The sequence below is a fragment of the Psammomys obesus genome, unplaced genomic scaffold (assembly GCF_907164565.1).
Source record: "Psammomys obesus unplaced genomic scaffold, mPsaObe1.curated_primary_1811, whole genome shotgun sequence".
NCBI lineage: Eukaryota > Metazoa > Chordata > Mammalia > Rodentia > Muridae > Psammomys > Psammomys obesus.
The window spans coordinates 1,291,235-1,299,607 of record NW_026590681.1 but is presented as its reverse complement, the minus strand read 5'-3'; positions in this window follow the sequence as shown (position 1 = coordinate 1,299,607).

The window sequence follows — 8,373 nt, the reverse complement described above, 5'->3', positions numbered from 1 at the left end:
GTGTGTGTGTGTGTGTGTGTGTGTGTGTGTGTGTGTGTGTGTGTGTGATGTACAAATGAGTGGGCACCATGGGATACATACAAAGGACAGGCAACACTTTCAGCAATCAATTCTCTCTCTCTCTCTCTCTCTCTCTCTCTCTCTCTCTCTCTCTCTCGTTTCTGCCGCTGTCCTCACACTCCAGGCTAGCCGGCCCACAAGCTTTTGGGTGATTCCTTGTGTCCCCCTCTTTTCTTGCTTTGATCACAAAGGTGTGCTAGTGTATCTGGCTTTTCCTGAAGGTTCCAGGTAGCAGAACTCAGGTCATCAGCTTGCATAGCCAGGTGCTTTGCCCCAGCCCAGGTTCTTTTCTTTTTTCTAAGAAACCTGAAGTCAAAACTAGTCTAATCCAAAGAAAAGAAAAAAGATTATCTCTAAAACCACAGTCAGTTGCCACATTAATGCCTTCCGGTACAGACCATATTCCCAAGTTCAAAATTGTATAGCACATTCCCAAGAGATCACACCCAATCCACAGTACCAGCACGAGCGCACACTCTCTTTCTTGGACCAAGGTGGATGGTCAGGGAGCATGAGTCCTGTGGTCACCGTTCCAACGGGAACCTGAATGCTCAGAAGCGATGCTAATTGTCACACGGATGTTTCCAGTTGGGTAAGTCGTTTTGACAATGTATTCAAAGCCCTTGAATTATCATCTGTCTTTGAATAACAGGTCCCAGACTCCACAAGCTAAGAGTTAGATGAGGCTTTAACTGTAGCATTGCCTCTAGTGATGTTTCTGACCCTGGGGATGTTCCCGCAGATGGAAATGCTGTTCCTGTGTTGCTAGCTGATCCCACGAGCTAATACAGAATTCTTAGTCCTTTCTGGGAACCAGCGGTGAACCTGACACTCTTATGTAGCCCTCACCAATGTCTAAACATATGAATTGCGCTGTTGTAGAAAGGCTCTGTACCTAGAACCAACCTCATGGCCTTCCACTTCCCAGTTGATCTTGGGTAAATCCTCTTTCCTTTCTGAGGTGTTTGTAGCTCCTCTTTTGCAACTTGCAGCTAATAATTCTTATGACTCTCAGGAAATAAGACTCAAATGAGAAAGATATTCTATAACAAACAATAATTCTAAACTTGCGGGTTTCATCCTAAGCCTTGTGGTATCAAGGTGCACAGAAACTGAGAGACGGGGCTGGAGCAGTGCACATGGTAGGATGCTCAAGGGCTTCATCCCAGTTCTGAAAGAAAGCTTAGCATTTGTGTAAATAATTATTCTAGGGGAAGTCAGCAACAATTGCTTTTCAGTCTGGAGCAGACAACTATTAACTGAGGGGTCAGAACTTCCCTCCCTGGAGGCTCTGAAACTTAAACATCTCTCTAGGGCTCTAAATTTATTTTAAGCACTTTGTGAACTGAGACACAAACTGTTAGGAAAATGATTGGTGCCACATTACTACGAGCTGGGAAACCACCTGTGGGGAAGCCTGTGCCTACACTGCCTACAAGATCTGCAGTGATCAAATTCTTCCTGATACCCACAAGCTCCAGCCTTGACGGATAAATCCAGCTTCCAAGGGCCTTGACTCTCCAGGTTCTCACCCTCTGACCATCAGCACCCACAAGGTCAATGAGCCATAGGAACAAGCAGAAATGTGGGGCAGTTATCTGCTGTTGACACAGTGTGCTTTCCTAAGTTACTCTGTATATCACAAACTGAATCTATAACATTGCTTTTATGCCAGCTGGCAGCCAAGCAGAGACAAGGAAGGAGTGATGATAAATACATCCACAGAGTGGAACGGAGAAGAGATATATGGAGAAAAGAAGGTGCTAGATCCCCAGAGCTGGGGGTTAAAGGCAGTAGTGAGGTGGCCACCATGAGTGCTGAGAACCAAACATGGGTCCTCTGCAAGAGCAGCAAATGCTCATAACCGCTGAATCTCAAAAGCAGGGAATTTTAACCATCTCACGGTTAGGTCAGTGCAAGCAGTCTTATTGAAAAGTGAAAATTTCTGAACTTCAAACAACAATCTCTGAAGGTAAGAGGAACCACTATATAAACCTGCCGTTTGTCTTAATTTAAAAACCCAATATCCAGAGGGCTGGAGAGATGGCTCAGAGGTTAAGAGCACTGACAGCTCTTCCAGAGGTCCTGGGTTCAATTCCTAGCAACCACATGGCTCATAACCACCTGTGATGGAATCTGATTCCCTCTTCTGGTGTGCATGAAGACAGAGCATTCATATATAAAATAAGTAAATAAATCTGAAAAAAAAACCCACATTATCCAGTGTGTGTGTGTGTTCTTACTGTATTAAAAAGGTCCAAGTAATATTCATTTATTCATATGAAAATAATTTCCTGGGCACAGACTGGGTGTTGGAAACTATTAGAACCCAGAGTTGAGCTTCTAGACTGAAAGTCATGCGTTGGCCATGTGCTGGGAAGTACGTCCAGGGATGTTTGTAGGCCTGTTACAGGCAGTGATGTACACTAAAAAAGCAGGTGTTACAGGCCTTGGGGAGATGGCTCAGTGGGTAAAGTACCTGCCACACAAGCATGAGGAGCAGTTTGGGTCCCCATCACCCATGTAAGAAGTTGACTGTGACAGAGCTTGCTTATAACCCCAGGACAGTTACAGGTGTCCTGGAAGCTCCGTGGTCAGAAAGTTAGCAAAAACAGTGAACTCCTAGGTTCAGTAAGAGTCTTTCAATAAATTAAGGTGGAGAGCAATAGAGGAGGATGTTCAGTCTTGATGTCTAACCTACACACACACACACATACACACACACACACACACACACACACACACACGCATGGCCATGAGTACTCACATTTATGCACAGACACACAATGGATATTATAGAAATTTTTGACCTAGGCTTTATTCTTGCCTTTACCAAACAAAATCAGGTAGATAACACATGCATTTGTAGTCTGAAATTATTTGATCAGTATTGCACTGGGAAAATGCTGGCTTTATGGACTATGACTAAAATCCCTGGAGAAACTAGATACATAGAGCAACTCTCAGAGGCTTCTAGAAGGTAGGCTGGGGAAAATACCCTGTGCTTGAGGGATAAGTAAGCAGTGGGTTTCCTGGGTTACTTTCCCATGCCCATGTATCCTGGCCCTGGCTCTAGGGCACTCTGAAAGGTAGACTTACTGGGGAGTACACAGAAGACCCACCCTTTCTATCCAGATGACCTGACCAGGGAGTTATCAGGCAGGGGTCTTCACAGTCCAGGTTCACTCTAAAAGAGAGCCAGCATGGGCACAGCAGCGCTCCTTTCCCAGCAGTATCAGTGGTGGCTTAAAGGGTAACTCAAGGACAAGACCCTTGAGAGCCTCTACCTACCCGACACCAGGCAAGCTCAAACATCAAAGGGCCACCATCTCTCCTACCATGGGTACAGTGTGGCCACTACTGGGGTCTCCCACACTCAGCAGGCTGATGACAGCTCCAAAGGGAAATTGCTATGATTCCCTTTTTGCTCTGATCAGTGATTTGGACACATCTTTTCTGAGTTGAGAAAGTTGAGTCATTTATCCCAACTCTATAGATAGTACCAAATGAAGGGGTGGAATTTAGAGCAGAAGAGGGTTTTAGGTTCTGCTTATAATTGCAGCAACGGGGAAGACTGACCCAGGGTCTTACTCTCTGCACCCCTACTTCCATGCATTACATCCAGCCACCCTCCGAGATGCAATTCAGAGAAAAGTCGTACCCACAGTCCCCATGCCAGGCTTTCACCTCAGCTGGTGGAAGCTAAGGTGGTACCCAGTGATCAGTGTAGGAAGATGATGTTGTGGCAGGACTGTTGCCAAGGGACAGGTCACAGACATAGAGGTTTCATTTAAATATCATGATCCCAGAGGTTGGCCCCTGGTCACTAGCAGGATTCTAGCAGGCTAGTAGCCCAGGTGGGATTTTAAGAGTTGGCGCTAGCAGTGAGGCTCCAGGCTCACAAAAATCAACAGCTTGCAATTGATTGTTCTTATTTGCCTCCTTGAGTCTCCAGAACTCAGACCACCAAAACAAACAAACAAACAAACAAACAAAAAACAAAAAACCGTTAAAACAAAATGGCTTTCAGAGCAGTCATTCCCTCCAACCATGGAATGGCTGTGGAGGTCAAGGATAATAAAGTCTGGCTGTTTGCAACCCCAAAACCCCTGTAGGTGGGTCTCCAGAGTATGGGATACATGCCTAGGCATGTACCACATAGCTGCCCAACTGCTGAGACTTTCCCCATGGACCACCCTGTTCACCCAAGAGTGAAACTGGAAGCAAAGCAGAAAATGAGACCAAATCTCCTTTGGACTCTGTGTTATCTTGGTGTTTCAATTGGCCCTAAGAAATACCCTTGCTTTGGCAAAATTCTTGCTTGCGTTGGTTAATAGTGTTCATTTGACATGATCTAGGAGACAGACCTGGAGACACTCCATGAGGGAGTTTCCAGGTTATACCAAGTGAGGTAGGAATATCCACCTGTGTATGTGTGTGGTACCATGTCATGGGAGCAGGGGCCTAGACTGAATACAAAGGAAAAGGTGAGCTGAGAGCCAGTGCGTCTCGCTGTTTCCTGACTGTGGATGCAATGTGACAGTCACCTCACCTTCCTGCCACCATGCCCATCCTGCCATAATGGACTGTCCCCTTAGAGTGTGAGCTCAGACTGACCCTTCCTTCTTGCTGCTGTTCTTTACAGCTGTTTTGTCAGAGCATCAAGAAGAACAACTGACTGACACACCACTAACTGAAGTTTCCTTAGTATCTATTAAGATGATAGTTTACGCTACATTTCCCCAGCTCCTTCTGGCCTGGGGACTCAGGTACGTCACTAATCATGGTACCTCATTTGAGAGGCCTTTATGACTCCCTGAGCCAATGATCTGAATGCACTAGGCTTCTTTGTGGTTACCTCACTGCACTGTGATCACGAGACAGAGCCTCAACCACCTCCTTGTAGGTTTGCCTTGCATTACTGCTCTTGCCGTAGGCTGTTGTAGCTTTTTGATGAAGGCCTTGAGTTAACAAGCTCATTTCACACCTACAACTAAGACATCCCTTCTTCCTCTTCCCATTGCAAATGAAGGCAATTTCATCCCTATCACTCTAAGATCCCTGGTGTCCAAAAGCCCAGATACCAATTAGCCTCCATTGGAGATTAATAAACAATACAATAATGACAGATAAAAAGACTAATTCCTTGGCCAGGAGAATCGCTTTAATTAATTTAATCCTGGCTGAAAGATCAGCTGTGCCCAGGCCTGCTCACCAGCAGGGCCATTTGTCCCAGGCTGTCCTGGCTCCGAAAGCCAGGGTGTGCTTGGGAGCCCGCACTTAGGCTACAATGAGAAGCAGATTGTACTGTCAGGCTTCATTAAAGGTGATCATTAGCATTCGGCTCTGAAGGCCCAGCACCAGCTCTCAGCCCTTCACTGATTCTTTTCTGGGGCATTGTGAAGTTTGGTTCAGCTGTGAGACATAAAAATTCTCTCTGGACTCCCCGGAGGCAGAGGATGGCTACTGTTTGACGCCTGTCCTTCTGCAGCTTAAAGGACAAATCTCCAGGGAAGTGACAGTCCCAAGACTCTTATTTGAAAAACCAGCCATGTGCAGCTGCCTATCTTAGGGGTATTTTAAAGGAACGGAATTTTCCAGGACTCAGCCACGGCAATCACACACAGGGCAGCCTTGCTGCCCTTTCCTGTTCTAACTGTGCATAGGTAAAGCTGGCAAAAAGTGACAAACAGGACCGGGCTATCACAGTGGGAAATGGGATCCAGAGGCCCAGAAGAGGGACAAGAACTTCCCACATGATTTAAAGTAACAGTTTCCATGGGCTTTGGGGGTGCTTTCCAACTTTGTTTTTTAATTCTGTTTCTCTGTCTCTTTCTCTTCATCTCTCTCAGTCTCTTTCTGGGGAAATTTTAACTACTTTCTGTATGTTGAATAAGTTTTGTTTTTAGGTCATCTTGTGCAAGGAGGTGTTAAAGAAAAATTACCCATGACGAGAGCAACAGCCCTGCTTCTTGGGTTTACACAAGTGCTATGTTAATTGTTTGTTTTTTTTTTTTCTCTCTTTCTTTTTTTTTCAGAGACAGGGTTTCTCTGTGTAGCCCTGGCTGTCCTGGACTTGCTTTGTAGACCAGGCTGGCCTCAAACTCACAGAGATCTGCTTGCCTCTGCCTCCCGGGTGCTGAGATTAAAGGCTTTTGCTGCCACACCAAGCCTGCTATGTTAATTGTTAATTGCAGAGCTAAGTGCAATCAGAATATTTGGCCCATCATCAGCTCTCTATATGTAAAAGCTTCCTTACTTGACCAAAAGATGATTCTCTGAGATTATCATGTTAAAAAGGAAGCTGCCCTGTTAAGGGTCACGCAGCCCTCACAAGCCAAAACGCAATTCTAAGAGATGGATCTGGCATTGTCCTACTGCTGATTGGAATGGGGCTTTTTGCAGAATAAAGAGCTGGAGACTTGTCTAGGGTAGGTGGAGGAAGTCAGGTTAGGTTAGAGGCTAGCTGAGAGTTTGCCCAGCAAAAGGCCAACAACCTTAAACTGTATAAATCTCTCTGTGTCTTAATTAAACCTCAAGCAAGATCCGAGAAAGCCCTGAAATAAATAGCCTTATGGGAGTGCCTTCATAAACCTCTTGCAAAATGTGGCTATTTCCTTAGAACCCTGGGATGGTTTTGGCCAGAATCCATCATCCTGGCCAGTACTTAATGTAGGCTTGCTTCAAATTTGGGTTAAAAATTGTGGAACTGGTTTTTCACAATTTTCAGGATTAACAAAGTGAAAGACCCTTTCTCAAACAATAAGGTAACAGGCACATAGACACACACACACACACAGACACACACACACACACACAACTAATATCCCAATGCTACTGTGCAATCCACTTACTGCATCTCTCTCAAGTCCCCTGATAAAAATGTATGAGTGTCAAATATCTGAGGAGGTTTACAGCACCTGGGACAATCTTTCTCTGCCACTGGTGTAAGAGCAAAGGCACTTGTTTGTTACTGAATGAAAAGGAGGACATGACTACTTCTAGGTATGGCTGAAGAGGTTTGTTTGTTTTTTGTTGTTGTTTGTTTTGTTTTTGTTGTAGATATGAGGGAGAGAGTTCAGCCAGAGACAACTGGAGGAGCCCAGACTAAACATGGCCAGCAGATTAGACCTGGCCATAAGAGGAGAGAGACAGGAAAGTGACAGGGGGAAGAAGAAAGAGGGCAAATGGAACGAGAGAAAAGTGGAGAACCAAGAGAATAGTTGGCCAAAATGGCTGAGATTATGTAGGAAAGAGAAGCTGGGAGAAGGGAAGCTGGACGGTGGGGGCTAGTTTAGGGTAGGGGTTTGGGGTGGGAAGTGCCAAGAGGAGCCAGGACTCAGTTACAGGTACTTTTGAAATTGAGAGCCTCACAGCCATTGTCCACTTTGATATGTTAAATAGACTGGTCAGTTACTCGATTGCCCAGGGGTTCTTTGAGACCTAACAGTCACTGTCTGGTAGATGGTGGCCAGTAATTATCATTTGCCTGTGTCTAGAGGTGGACGGGCAGCTACTTCTCTTTCAAAGCTACCAAGGCCTCCCTAAGTTTGGTGAGCCTGAACAGCAGCATAAGGCTCCTAGGCACCCACTACCCATCTCTGTGCTCTAAGATTCTATCTCCACAAATGAGTGCTGTGGAAAACATGGAAGCCAGCCTGGGCATAGAGCCATTCCACAATGAAGGAAACCCGATAGGAATTTATAGAGACTCATAAAGCAGACCCTCATTTAGCTGTGCTTAAGGCTGAGTCACTAAAGGATTTAAAACAGAAACTATCTTTTTATGGGGGGATGGGGGTTCTAAATAAGCCAAATTGAAATGGGTTTATATGATGTTTGCAGTGGAAACCATGCATGATATTAAAAGTCCTCCACCTTGTGTCTCATGACTGGGTAAGTACAACCTTTCCATGAGGGGAGCTTGGTTTAGCTAGAGTTTCAGGTTGCAGACTTGCCCACCAGCTCCCTCTGCTTCAACCAAGCAAGACCCACAGAGGCAGCTCTTGCCGTGGGGAACCCACCCTGGGTTACAGGAGACAGAGAGATTTGCCCTTATTCTGCCTGGGGTCTTCCTCGGGAGGCACTTCTGCAGGCTGGCTTCTCCTTGGTGTTCGATGTGGGTTTAGCGAGTGTAAACTAGCTGAGCCACAGGTGCCCAATGGGATTGTTCTAGAATGCCTTCATGTTTCAGTATTTCTTTTCTTCTTCAACTCTCTTCTGAACTCAGAGACAAAGGGTGTATCTTTTTTAAAAAGATGTATTGCTTTGATGTGTATAAGGCTGCTTGTATGTGGACACATCACCTGTGTG